General features: G+C 39.8%; 1 protein-coding gene across 1 annotated transcript in view; it reads left to right on the top strand.

The window, feature by feature from the left end:
• The first annotated feature begins 11,051 nt into the window (after window positions 1-11,051).
• adgrl1a (adhesion G protein-coupled receptor L1a) overlaps window positions 11,052-14,939 on the top strand; it is a 110,951-nt gene continuing 107,063 nt past the window's right edge. The window contains exon 1 of the mRNA XM_050068817.1: window positions 11,052-11,796. The gene's annotated coding sequence lies outside the window, so the exon portion shown is untranslated. The remainder of the gene's footprint in view (window positions 11,797-14,939) is intronic.

The raw sequence follows: 14,939 nt of genomic DNA, 5'->3' as shown, positions 1-14,939 counted from the left end.
TCTCCCTCACTGTGTCACCCACAGCATGGCGTTAATACACCAATTAGTACTAAGAGCAGATAATGGACTATGTCATATTGCAAAAGGGAAAGAGGGACACAGAGACACAGCGAGTGAAAAAGAGAAAAAGAGAGGAAGATTGAGAGGTTGAGTGAGAAAGGGAGAGGGAGACAGGGAGAGGGGTGGTGGAGGTGTCTTTATGGATGTGGTCTCTGAAAATGTTGAAATGCTGCATTTGCTGTGAACATCCATCCAATGGAAAGAGCGTGATGGGAAGAGCGCTTCGGCGGTCACAGGGTTGCTATATAAAAGCTGAGGTGTTACACCAACGCTTTGCTGGCTCAAAATACTGACGTCTGTTTGGCTTTGTTGGACTTTTAAACCCTTTTCATTGGTTTCTTCCCCTTTCACTACTGGGAATGCCATACGGTTTCCTCTCCTGCCACGGTGCTCATATCTACGCCTACAGGCCTTGTACTCACTACGCTGCATGTACGGTACTGGGCATGCATGAAAGACCGTGAAGACTTCCTGCGGTGATGCTGCTTCTGTAGTACTATGTTCTTATTTCATCATAAATAGAATATTGATTTTTCTAAACCTTTACTTGTGATTAAACAACACAGCAGCATGATGAAAACATGCAACTTATTATAGAAGCATTTTTTATATGTTTGTTGAAATTCTTTTCACAACCCAATAGAAAGCAATAATGAAACTGTGAAAAAATACACAGTATCTGCATCTGTCACAAGCCTATAATATGCCCATCCAATCATTTTATCCCGGCAGAATGAAATGGTTGGATAGCTTACCTGTCTGTCAAGAGAGGGGGTGTCTCTACTTGTTGTTCTACAAATGGAGATGCTCGTGCACGTCCCTTTGATGAAAGCCTGAGACGGTGGCAGAGAATCCTGCAGAGGAAGTTGCTATTCCAGCACTGGCAACAACTGCCTACACTGCAGAGCAACCCAAAAAAGGAAGACACACCTATCAAAAAGAGAGTCTGACAATATATGAAATAAAACATGTCAATATCCGAAGTGTTTCAGAGACTGAGAGAAAGTGTTGCTAATAGTTTAGCTTTCTGCTAACCATTGCTAAAGGCTCACGGATGTGGCTTTGCATTCATGTTTATGTAGCTAACATGAGCAGGGGCATAAATATTGACAGTGCAGGCAGTGCGGTTGCACTAGGGCCTGTGAAATGGGGAGCCCATAGACAGAGTGGGCCCTTGCCACCTTGAAAATATGCCTGTGTTCATAGAAGAACTCTCATTGAATTAAAAACAGCGCCAATTGCTATATATGCTGCTGAAAATTAACAAATCCAACTCTGTCATGTTTATTTTTTCTTTTTTTGTGAAGTAGTCCATAACATCTATAACAAAATTATATTCTCATTTTATAGCTACAAATCAACTATTCTATAACTATTAAAATGTTAAATTAAATCAATAGATTCTTAATTTACTATTTTCTTTGGTATTTTTTGTTACATACAGATATGTAGTGATGATTGCTGGGTAATATGTATGTTGATGTTATCCAATGTCAAGAGTCTGATCATGTGACGAGATGATAAGTGCATGATAGGCGTGCACTAGGGCCCGCCATAGTAGCGTTCACTGGGGCCCATCGTAACTATCTTACGCCACTGAACATGAGCAAGAGGCTTGAATCACAGTGTGTCCTCTGCAAGCATGGTCCCACTCCAAAGTTGTCGAAATCCAACGCTTTAATGTCAGCATGATACGTAGCCGGTTACTATTATAGTTTGTCAGCGCCTGGCAGTGTCGTTGTTCACGTCCCGTAAGATTCTAAAGCCAAACCTTGTTCTTTTTGCTAAACCTAATCACATGTTTTTGTTGCCTTAACCCAACCATGTGTGTTTGTTGTTGAAGGAAAAGCAATGTCAATACGCGGTGTTGTACTGATGTAGTGTGTTTATTTTGAAAGAGACTGTACGTAAATGTTAAATTTCCTGTGAAAATGGAAGTGTATCTTGAAAGAAGACAATGCATGTAACAGGCAGAACTTGACATGGTGTCACAGAACGTCAACAACCAACGCACCCAGGGTACCTTGCACGTGGAAAGTCCATGACCAAACGTCAATATGTGATGAGGTCAGAGTGAGAATGTGTTACCTTTGCATCACTGCCCTACCACAGACCACTTCACTGAGAGCAGCTGCTCCGGAGCCTGACCCCCAGTCAGTGGCCACGGCAACCCTAGTCAAGCTAGCGCAAACCTCAGCTGCGGAAACTCGACTTCCCACCAGAACAGCTAACAGGTTTTACCCGGCACCACAGCCTGGGGGGGGTTTGCGCTGGCAGAATTCAAGCTGCTACAGCTGCAGACTGAAGGTCCATCTCTCGAGCTGCTGCCCGCTCACCTCCCTGGGAAGCAGTCCACAGTGGCGGGGGGTGAGGCGAAGGGACGGTTGGGTGGCTAACGTTAGCTTGATAATTCTTGTCTCATTTGTGGTCTGAGAAAGAGAGAAAGAGAAAGCGGGGCAAAGAGGGGCTGAGTGAATGCGCTGTGTGCAACTCCACAATGATACAAGATTAAATAAATTGATTTATTTATGGGATGGGAAACACTGAGTTGCTGAATGAATCGTGAGCATGTGGCTGGTGGGAGGGGCTTGGGACAGAGAGGGGAGAGCTGCAGGAGGAGGCTGACTACCCCAGCTTTAATGTGCCACCAATAAGCCTAAATACAAAGTACATAATAGTAATTTGTATGAAACAGCTGCATTTGAAGTAATGTGTTACAGCTTTTTCTAAATCACTGATCAAAATCAATATCAGTCATTAATTCATTAAAACTAATAAGTGTATGTCAATAAGAATACAACTTTACAAAACTACTGCATGAATTATTTCAGACTGCACCCTGGAAATGTGATGTACTTTCATAACAAGTCTTGTAACAAAAAAAAAAGGTTTTGTGGTAAGGAAGATAATTTGTCAATCACTGCAAAACAAGAAGCCGTATGACTGAAAATAGGAGCTATTTGCAAATAGGGCAAGGTGTTATGTAAATAATGGTGCTGCATAAACATGAGCTCTGACTAGGAAAAATTGGCATTAATCAAACATGAGCTAGAACAAATTAAAATATGCCAGCTGTATGACTCCATTTTCTCCTCCTTTTCTTAAAAAAAAAAAAAACATGAAATATTCAGGCAAACAGGACCACTGACGCTCTGTTGATAATGTCTGTGTTATCGTGCAAGACATCGCTCTATTGAGAATATAAATGCAACATGGAACACAAGTGAACAAAAAGAATTATTATTAACAATGACTGAAATTTTCACAGTCATGGTCGAGCCTGGGTGAATTTATTCAGTGCTAGAACGTCCCCGCACACGAGTACAAAACCACTACAAAGCTACACAGTGGCAGGCTCTTATCTTGGACTTCCTTTCATTTTTTTTCCCCATCCCCTGCGTATTTTAACCACTGCATTTATCAACACTTATCTGGATCATTTTATTTGGGGTGAAAGCAGGAAAGTAATTATGATGTGGTGTCTAAAAATTGAATCTACTTTGAATATAGCTGGACTTTTTTTTTTCAGTGCTCGATCCAAAAAAATCTATCAGTTTTTCTGTGTGTTCCTGAGATGCATCTATTTATTTCAGAGCCTCCTCAGACAATACAGCCACTGAATTGCTAAAATAAGAGACATTTATTGTCATCCTTAAAGGTATACTATGCAGGAGTTGTCGGCTATTGTTTGTATGTTTGTAAAATGTTTGTCCTCTTGGTGTTTCGTCTTGCTATATTTGTGTTTTTTCTGCATTGTGTCCGCAATTTTCATAGCTTCCTTTTGGATGTATGCTGCTTACGACCTCGCACCTGGGGCCTCTTTATAGAAACTTCCTAGTCTCATATTCTATCTTACCTCAGTTATCTTGGATTTGTAGTGTTACACAAATATGTTGCCTAATTGCAAAGAAAAAGAAATCTTTTGTGATCTTAGGATAGTTTGTCGGTGAAGATTCTCAGTTATCCAGGTCATGGTAATCTTAAGTGCTATATCGTCGGCAACTGGACTTGCTTGCCTTTCTTGAAGATGTTTCGCCTCTCATCCAAGAAGCTTCTTCAGTTCTAAATGACTGGTACAAAGTTGCAGGCGTACCAGTCATTTAGAACTGAAGAAGCTTCTTAGATATAGCACTTACAATCTTAGGATAGGAATTTAACTATTTCAGAACCGTTCTAACTCTGGGATATAGTAATCCTTATTTAGGATGTTAGGATGGGATAGATACTGTCCTAAATTGAAAATTCCTGCCAAACCAACACATTCTCACTCGGACCTCGTCACATATTGACGTGTTTAGTCACGGACTTTCCACACTCCACATATGATGGGCAAGGTACCCTGGGTAAGTCGGTGTTTGACATTCTGGGGCACTGTGTCAAATTCTGCCTGTTCCATGCATTGTCTTCTTTCAAGATACACTTCCATTTTCACAGGAAATTTACTGTTTTCATACAGTCTCTTTCAAAATAAACGCACTACATCGGTTTAACACTGTGAATTGATGTTTTTTTCCCCCCTCAAAAACAAACACTTGGTTGGGTTTTGGAAAAAGAAAGGTTTGGCTTCAGAATCTTATGGGACGCGAACAACACTCTCTCAGGTGAAAGTTGGTGTTTGTTTAACCCATCCACCCACCTCCCGCCAACCCTACTTGGACTTTCACTGCCTTAACTTTCGTCCTTGTCCCACTGTGTTTCCTCCTGACGCCACCAGGTGCGGTTAAACTATAACAGCAACCTGCTGCGTATCACGCTGATGTTAACGGACACCTTTTTTTGGTTTCTGACGCCGCTGGTTGGTTTTCTAATGCTGTTGGTTTCTGACGCCGCAAGTCACTGCCAAAGCGCTGGATTTTGATGACTTAGGAGTGTGACTGGGCTTGCCAAATTGGCAGCAGCACTTTTGTTAGGTCTGTATGGCAATGACAATGACGATGGGGAACAACAGGAAACACGAAATAAAATGATTGAAAGGCTACTCCAACCATATGATGACACACCAAATGTCAAATAAATGATTCAAACACATTAATTAATTAATCAATTCATTTTAATTTGCAATGAATTCAAATAATTAAGAAGTAAAATTCCCGATAGTGTGTCCTCCAACCACACAATTAGTGTCTCAGACTCCTCGTAGCAAAAACTGCGTGTCTATGATAGCAAGCTAGCAGGCTGGTGGCAAGCGAGAGCTGATGATTTTGTGGCATGTCCATCTGGAGTAACCTAACAATATCATTCTACTGAAACATACAGGCAGTGTGTACATTCTCAACAAAGATACAGGCGTGACAGGACGAATCCCGACTGAAGAATCAAATGTACAGTTATAGTCAGGATTTCTTTCGACAAGATAGGAGGTGTGAGATCGGGTAGGACACAGCAATGAGTTTAAGACTGCATTTTCTACCTTTGAAACTTAAGTTAAACTACAACAAACTATTAGGATATTTTTCTGTAACAAGGCCCCTGGTTGCTATCTTTTTAAAAATTCCCAACCTCACCAGCACACTGTGCCAAGCCATGTCCCAAACGCAGCAGAATAAGAACAAAATAATGAACCACAGACAGAGGGCAGATAAAAACACCACCACACACTTCTAGTGGGTCATAAGTTATGATTGAGAGGGATTGTATACATTGTTTTTTAACAAAAAATCCTGCATAGTACACCTTTAACATTCACCTTTAATGTATGGTATACTCTACTCTACTATGTATTTTGACCTCCCTGCGAAATGACAATCACAGTCATCATTTTGGAAAGACTGGGGGTCAGGGGATAGTGATATCTGAGGACAGTGAACTTTACACATGAGCAGTCCATATAGCTTTAGCTATGAGGTAACTGTGTTTCTATACATGTGTGGAGGTTTTTCAATAAGCTATTCAATGTGTTTATAGTGTTTAATACCTACTGCATTATTGGAGAATATAGTTCAGCCTCACAACCATATAATTTTATAATATCCAGCTTTGATTAACCAAGTTTGAAGCATCTATAAATCCCTGCAGAGGAACCTTTACAGGTATTTCTCTTTGACCATTTGACTTTCTATGATTACGTTATTTGCGAGTTAAGTGATCAAGCAGTGAGGGCTGCAGCGTTTCTAACAAGGGACCACTGCCTGTGCTTAGTAGGCCAATCAGCACTTAATCATGTGTAGTCACTACTCTTGTTGCTAAGAGACCGTGGTGCGATGAACAACCGGTCAGACTGTGCAAAGCATTACTTCATGTTTAGCTCTTAGCGGTCCATTCAGTACAGTAAGGTGATGAGGTCTGCATACAGTCTCCTCTGACTGAACAGAGCACTGTGACTTTGCATGAGTAACATCTGATCTTGAATAAAAACAAAACAAAAAATCCTGAAAGTGTGTGTGACTGCCATGGAGCACAAACTACATTATGCTAGCTGTTTATTGGCGCAATGAGTCAGGCGGCCCATGAAGGTCAATTGACTGGATTTGAGAGCAGTATAACAGAGTAGGTGCTGTGTGACAGAAGGCTAAGTGGCAAAGGCGTGTAGAGCCCATTCAGTAGAGCCCAATATTAGCTATCATAATAGAAACTGACAAAGGCATTTGCAGAGGGGAGAGAAAAATTGCAACATGCACTGCGGACTGGTGCAATTATTGCATGTGATATGGCAGTTAAATAATTTTATCTGACAGTGAAGCCTACGCTGTGTTCACCTGGAGACCAAAGACTGCAATTAATCCAGAATTATTAGCGCTCTTACAAAGGATGATCTTAAAAAATTAACAAAACAATATTACATATTCTGTGAACAGACATTTTTTGGTTATGGTGCTCAGAATTAGATTTAGTGGCTTCAATGCAGATACAGCAAAATAGTTTCCACTGAAAACATGTACCAAGATGCATTGAAAGAAAAATATTTCAACAAATCTGCCTCAAAATGAGAGTTGCTGAGCAGTGGCGACAATGTCCTTAAGTGGCAATTGAAGGATAATAGCACATTAGATTTCCTTTCAAAGTCCAATATCCTCACGTTTCAGGTACTTTAAAGACATCATCATTAGGCGCCCTGAATGAAAGTGAGTAGAATTGGATCACAAATGGGGAACGGTAAACATGTCTCTTGGGGAGGTGTGTTGTGTTTGTTTATTGTTGTGTTTTTGTGATAATGAACATAGTGAAACAGAAACACAAGCAGAGACTCAGAGTCTATGGACTGATGCAGTGATATCAGTTACACAATAGTGTCTAGTTTAAATTAGCAAACATGGGCTGTCATAAGGTACAGATCATACCAGACCAACCACATGAAAAGGTCACATAGTGTTTTCATTCTGAATGAATTTATGGGTTAATAAGTCAGAGAACATTGGCTCATGATCTGAGCATATGACCTAAAGCAGTGATTCCCAACCTTCTTCCCTGAGGTACCCCTTTTCTAACGATGAGTGATCTGACGACCCCTAAGTGAAATATTTTATGGATATTTTATGTTATATGTAGTGCATAACAATAGCAATACAAAAGAACTGATAAACTGTACAATTAACACAAAAACAGTAAATGCAATAACTTCAGGAAGTTTGTGAAAAATAAGACATTTGTTTGAGCTTTGAGCACATTATATCCTGTGAATATATAAATATATATTTATGTAACAATCATACACACTTAATAGGCTTCTTTTTTTTCACAAATTAAGTATTTTCTTCACCCCGACACTTGGCCATTGTTCTATTAGCTCTTTTGTTGTTTTAACCGCATACTTTTCTAATATAGAACAAGGCTGTTTAGCAGAGAGTGAAGGCTTTGCGAATATGGCTTGTGTTTTGGTCTTCACTTCATACCTTTTCCCGTGGGATATTTTTAAGCTCATAAAATTCAACTTGAGACAAGAAAGCTTAATGAGGTACACCAGTGGTAGAGAACACAGTTCATACAGACTGAGTCCTTATTCCTTGGGCTTGATTAAATAAAATGGTAAACTAAAATAAAAATAAAATTAAAAATAATGAACTAAACTAAAATAAAAATTTAATTAATTAAAATAAAATAAAATAAAATAAAATAAATGGACCTGCACTTGTATAGCGCCTTTCTAGTCTTCGGACCGCTCAAAGCGCTTTTTACACCACGAGTCACATTCACCCATTCACACCCACATTCACACACTGGTGGCCGAGGCTACCATACAAGGTGCCACCTGCTACTCAGTTTTTAACACACTCACATACTGATGGAAGCATCATCAGGAGCAATTTGGAACTGGAGGAGCCAGGGATCAAACTGCTGATCTTCCAACTGGTGGATGACCCGCTCTACCTCTGAGCCACATATTTTTTAATTAAATTAAATTAAATATAAACCCTAAAAACTATATGTACACATAAAACTATATTTTGTATGTTCTAGAAATTAATAATAAAATCTATCTCAGTTTTTTGTCCCATCATTAAGAATATCATTATCACAGAATTACCCTCCATTTTGACATTTTGGGGCCATATGGCCCACCCTTAACTTAACATCTTAAACCATTTGCAGCAAGTATAACAACTGTTACAATTAAGGAGGGAGCTTTCATTAACTGAAGTGTTTTTACATGGCATCTTTAAGTCAGGCCACTAAGAGTGCTAGTGAGAAGGCAGTGAGGAAGGCTTTTTGAGGAAGACAGTTAAAAGCTGGATGACTCTCCCCCGCACCAGTCTATTCTGATTAGAAACATGTTGGGTATGAAAATAGGCAGGCTAATCTTAACCTCTTTAATGTGAGGGCTGGCTGCATTCATGGAGTGCCAGGGGAACAATGTGTGTTTGGATTTTTCTGGATGTATATGTATGCAGTACATATGAATGCACTCAATGTGCTGAAGCTACTGATATAAAATATTATCATAACTGTATATTGCTGCGTCCTGCTGCTGTGCGATGATGTTGATGTAGTATGGTGCTGTGTATGATAAGCACAATACTGTATGCGACACATATGATTTAATGTGGTACAATATATAACATAAATGATGCAGTGGATATAAGGAGGAGGCAGTGTGCAGCATGTATGTACACCACACTACAGTATATCATATAATAGGGTGTATAGCATGTAGACATATTATTCCCAAACCCTTTATGTCTCTGATAAGTGGCCAGAGAAATAAGACAAGATAGTTAATTACTAACAAATACTGTAAATGAATAATTGAAATGATGATTACTTTGCGCCACATACCAAGAAATAGCATGCACTGCCACTGTGTTTTAACACACAGTAGAATAAGACTATTGTGGCTTCTGGCCAGTATTCTATTTATATCTTCAGGAGAAAACTGCAAGTGAGAAACCTGACTACTTAGTGTGGTGCATGCTGGTAGTTCAGCAGGCTGTGGAGTAACGTGTACCGTTCCAACTCCACTTGAAACTGTTGCTGTGTGTCATCCCCTGACTCACTCTCTCCCCACAGAGCATCTTGTATTTGCTGTACAGTAGCTAAATCATGTTCCAGTGAGGGCTTTTTAACTTGTTTTTGACGTTGTATTCCACTGATTATTTCCTGTTTTTGCTCTCACCTGTGAACATCCTGAGGAGCCTCTAAAACTGCCAATTTATGACACTCCTTCAGCCCAGTCACCCTGATTCTGTACCCAAAAAACAATCTTTAGAAAGATCCATCTGTGCCCATGCACATTGGCAGCAAACTATCTTAGAAGGATTTCGTCCCCTCTGAGAATGAGTGCTTTGACATTAGTCAGACACGTTGTCTGCAGTGCTGTAAAACTAATGAAAAAATATAAACAGCCCATTGAGACGCAATTTAATTCAAGATGGTGCACTTAAGTGAAGAATCCACAAGTCTCATAATACAAATGAGTTGTTGTAGTTGTAAGGTGGCATGTATGTGATTCCCACACAATGTTATTACGGCTTTGTTTATCAATTCACTGAGCGTACGCGTACGGTGTGAAAATGGTTGGATCTTTATAACTGAATCTGTATCACTCACTTAAACTATTACCTGAAATATGGGGTACAACACTGAGTCTACAGCTCTATTTTATGAGATATTGTCTACTTTTTCAAAAACTTTATGATTTTTTTTTCAGTTTAAACAACCCTTTAAGATTAATGCAGTGAAGTAAAGTATAGTATAGTAAAGTATATCTATTATTAATTTTTAAATATATTTATTATTCATTATTATATATTTTTATTATTATTATTATTATTTTCTAATTATTTATTTTACTTTATGTTATGCAACTGTTTGTTCCACACAAACAAATGCCACAGAGGAGGATATTTAAAAAAAAATAAATAAAAAATAAAATCATTTTTAGCATATTTAGTACTAATCTGGCAGAATATAGCATGACTGAATGGATGTATAAATTCAGAAAATTGGATTGAAGTTGCTATTTTTTCTCTGGGGGAGGACCCACAGATCCCCCCCTATGCCTTGTGTGTGTGTGTCTATATTTATATATAAGAATCACATCTGAGAAGAGTTGTTAGAAGCCACTTTATGAATGTAGTAATACATGTGTCACAGTGACAGTGGGGGCAGTTAACCTGTGAATCAACTATTCATTGTTTCTGTTACGTTGAGCTTTGCAGGCTAGTGTTTCTTATTCACTGTTCATATTCATGCTGATACTTGTGGAGAATTACAGTAGTGACTTTACCTAATTTTGCAGGGCAACCACAGCTGAGCATCTCAGGGACGCCTGATGGTCCCTGAGCCCCACCTTGGGAAATCACGTGAGTTAGGAAACTTAAAAAAAAGAAAAGAAAAAAAAAAAGAAATGTTATACAGAGGAATCAATTTAACTTGTGGGCGGGCAGAAGTGGCACATTTATCCTGCTTTAAGTCTGGGTTGGTTATAAAAACTGTCTTTACGTTACCAAAGTGTATGTGAAAGGCAATGATGAATGCGCTGGGTTGTAATAGGCCTGATGCAGAGCTGCAGTGGCTGAAAATACCGTGTGAATGGTCCTGATGAGAGTGTGCGCTGCCTGCCGACGAAGAGGGAAACTATAGACGAGTGAACCGCTCGGTGCGTCAGGACGCACAAGATAACCGCAGATGGCCTGTGTAGACTATCCGAATAATGACGGGTGATTTCAAACCGTAGAGCTTTTTTTAAATTTATTTTTCTGAGACTACAGCACATGAAGAGTCTGCAGTTTGAAAAAAACAGAAGCGTCCTGTGAACAGATACACACCAGACATCCAAGAGTCTGATTTGTCTTACGCAGACGTTTTGCGACGGTGGCACATTTGCTCACATGCTCACCATCTAACCAGGGACGGACGGACAACACGAATACAACTTCAATTGTGTTAATGCTGCACCTCAGCTTGGCTTGACCGTTGTAGTAACTCGCATGTTATTACTGTTAAGCAGGACAATGGTGTCGTCGCTGCTGTTTATTTTGAAGCCCACACGGGCGCATTTGCGTGAGAATCCGCTCTGTCCGTGAGGATTGTCCCCGATCACCTTTATCACATCTTTATTTTTTGAAGTCGGGTGGATTTTTTTATCCCCCCCCCCCCCTCTCCCGTTTTTCGTCGGTTTGTCTTTAAGATAGCAGGCTATTAATTTTTAATTCTTATGCATCCGCACGAAGACGGGACCAGAGAGGAGAAAACGAGTGATAACCAGAGGGGGAGAGAAGGAGAAGGAGGCAAGTGAGGAGGGAAGCGAGAATGAATGAGACACACTGAGCAATCAAGGAAAAGGAGATTGGAGGAATCAAGGTAGGACCCGAAGCACTGTCTGTATGTTTTATGTTCTTAACACATGTGATACCAGTGCGACAATAATAGCATGTAATGTGTGCACCACCCAGGCTTCCCAGTATCAGGCTGCGTGAGGTGTTCAGGCGTGTAAGCCGATTTATTTATTAATATTTTATGCTTTGACAGATACGGAGTTTACGGTGTGTCAACAGCAGTCGCTTCATATTTAAAATGCGTGCTAGATGCTCTAAATTAGTCGGGTCTGAGAGCAGTCGTCCAGTTTGTGGGCCTATGCATTGCACCGTGGCCTGCACACTAAAAGATTTTGCCAATTTTGATTAATCCATAGAGTCTGTGATCAGGGCAAATTCTGTTTTATTGTCCCATAAAAGCAAAGTAGTGGAAGAAATTTCCAGCTTTGCAAATGCAGGCTGTTTAATAGCCAACATAAGTGATGAACAAATTCTTTCTTGGACCCCAAAAAAAAGTAGATAAGGAAAAGAGGCGTCCTGGGATGCTGGTTAAATGTGCATTTTATTTGAGCCCAAGTTCCTTCCAAGAGAGAAAGAAATTAAGTACCTCATTGACTATTAGAGGAATAAATGCATCAGAGCGAAGTGAGCAGCCCCAAAGTGAACTCCTCTGCCCAATCCCCCATGTCCCAGACTACACCATTAATCCTGTACCTCATCAAATCATTACCTTATAGGCCAGCTGCTCTCAGAGGGGTCTGGGGAGCCCCAGGAGTCACTGAGGAATGTTCCAGGGTGTCCCCAACAAAATGAGAAGTGGTCTAATTTCCCTCAAATCCATCTGAAAACCCAATTAGGGAATGTATAGAAATGGCCGTCCTGATGTCTTAAATAATAAATGTGTCATCGTTGCTACAGCGTGAAACAACAGCAGGAAAAATCCTCCCTAATATCCAAATCCGGACCCCGTTATGTTTAAGGGGTTCGTATAATGAAAACGGAGGCGCCCTCATATTGTTATTATTCAGAACTAATTCCCAATTTAATAATAAAACATCTAATAAAAAGGCATCAACAGCCTGCATTGTAGTTATGATGGAAGAAATTAAACCTTTTTTTCTTTTGCGTGTTATTATGATAAAATTGAACCTGAGGAGAAGAAAGACCCTGAAAACAGTTATTTTCTGCTGGTAAGCCTTTTCCTCATTTCACCGGGGTGCATTGTGTTTGTCCTGCCAATTCTTTGGGAAAAATTGGCATGTCTACTATTCTGAAGGGGCTGAATGAAATTCAAATTCTTCAGGTGGTAAAACAGCAATATTGCAACTGTCTGATTGCGTTATCTGGGCATTCAAGAAGCCAGACTTGGAATTGGTTTACTGCCAAACACTCTCCCCGGGAAGACAGAAGGATTTATTTCCCCCTTGTCTGTGTGTCACATCACCATCAGAAAAATTATTCTCGGCTTTCAATGGGTGAATAATAGTCATACATTAGCATGGCATTAATGATCGTCAGACTTTTAATAAGTCACTAATCATAATTAGATTTATTTCAGTGTGAGTGCAGCTTTTTGGGAGGCTCTGCAACACCGTGGTCAGGATTCAGCGACCAGATGATTCTGTAGAAGCTTCGAGTTGGGACGGAAACACTGTATACAGACACTCTTCGCACAGAATAACTGAATTACTCTGATTCGTCGAATGCATTTCGCTAAAATGTGTGTTTAGTGCACGTGTTCACATGACAAATACTCATGCTTTCATATACAGTATGAATGTATGTGTACGCGCACATGATTTTTTGAATAAGAATAACAGTGCTCTCCTCCTCTCTCCAAAGTGAGTACTCTTATGTTGCATTTTTGATACACTCTCCCTTATGCAATATGTATGTACCCCCTATAGCTCTTTGACAAGGCTGACTAAATGAATATGTTAATAGAAAATAAGCAGAAAGATACAGCACTGCTATGAATTTCAAAAAATGACCTATGATGTTTCACACCCTCGGGACAGCTACATGTATTGCAACTGTGCTGCTTTAAAGAATAACGCGAGAATAGCATTCACCACATTTCATAAGATGTTGAAAGCTTTTTGTGTCATCATAACACGTTTTCTCCAGCATGGTTATTAATTACAGCGAGGGACACATATTGAATGCTACATGTCAATAAAGGAGTGTTGATTTTGACACTGCACGGAGATTTGTCCTTAACCTGCGAAGGACACTGAAATCTTTTTTTTTTTCACGCATAGGATGGTGTGAAATGAAAACGAGCGTGGTTTGTAGAAGCAGCACATTATTCTGGAGTTGCAGTGGGCTTTGGGGTAACAAATAACATCATTCAGAAGGCAGAGAAAAACAGATTTATATACCACGGCGGTAGGAGTTCACCAAATCCACCATTTAATAGTATTTTCAATTTTAAGATTTCTGTTGTGTTCCTCATCTGCACAGACGATTTAACTATAGCTACTATTGTTACCTTATCAGTTTCGGTTTATCCCAAAATAAAAGGATACACAAAACCATTATAGATAACAAAATGAGTACAATAATGTACTAATTAAAGCAGCCTTTCAGTCAACCCAAGTGTTTAGGTTTTGCTAAAATTCTTATGCACAGCACTGCAAGATGTCTATTCAGGGAGAAGCATTCAGCAGTGGAATTTTAGCGCACAATACAAGGCAATGAACGATACGACTACACAGCAGAAAAATACGTAGCCATTGGATTTTTTGTTCCCCATCGCGTTTTCGTTTTGCTTGTCTTGTAAGGAAACTTGGACATGTAGGTGCAGTTGTCAACCGATGTAGCGAAAGCATTGATCCTGTGTCATTGTCGAGTTTAAACTGATGTACATACATATATTTAGCATGTCCAGGCGCATTTAGATGTTTGCTGAAGTAGTCAGGCACACCTACACACACACACACACACACACACAAACACACACACATCTAACAGACACTTCCACTGTTACTTACTGTACACTCATGCTGCCACTGTAAGCTTGTCCAACCTCCAGGAGGGAATGATTGGACAACCTTTAGTGCCAGTACAGAACAGATGACTTGTGTGCTGGCACGGCAGTATTTTCTGATGATAAACTTAATCTCATCGTGGCCTTTTGTTGATGAAAGCCTCCCAGATATGATATCCGATTAGAACTACATGCTTTCC

This window comes from Epinephelus moara, chromosome 18, assembly GCF_006386435.1.
Source record: "Epinephelus moara isolate mb chromosome 18, YSFRI_EMoa_1.0, whole genome shotgun sequence".
NCBI lineage: Eukaryota > Metazoa > Chordata > Actinopteri > Perciformes > Serranidae > Epinephelus > Epinephelus moara.
Note: the sequence above shows the minus strand (reverse complement) of the source record. Positions and strands in the feature narration are given on the sequence as shown.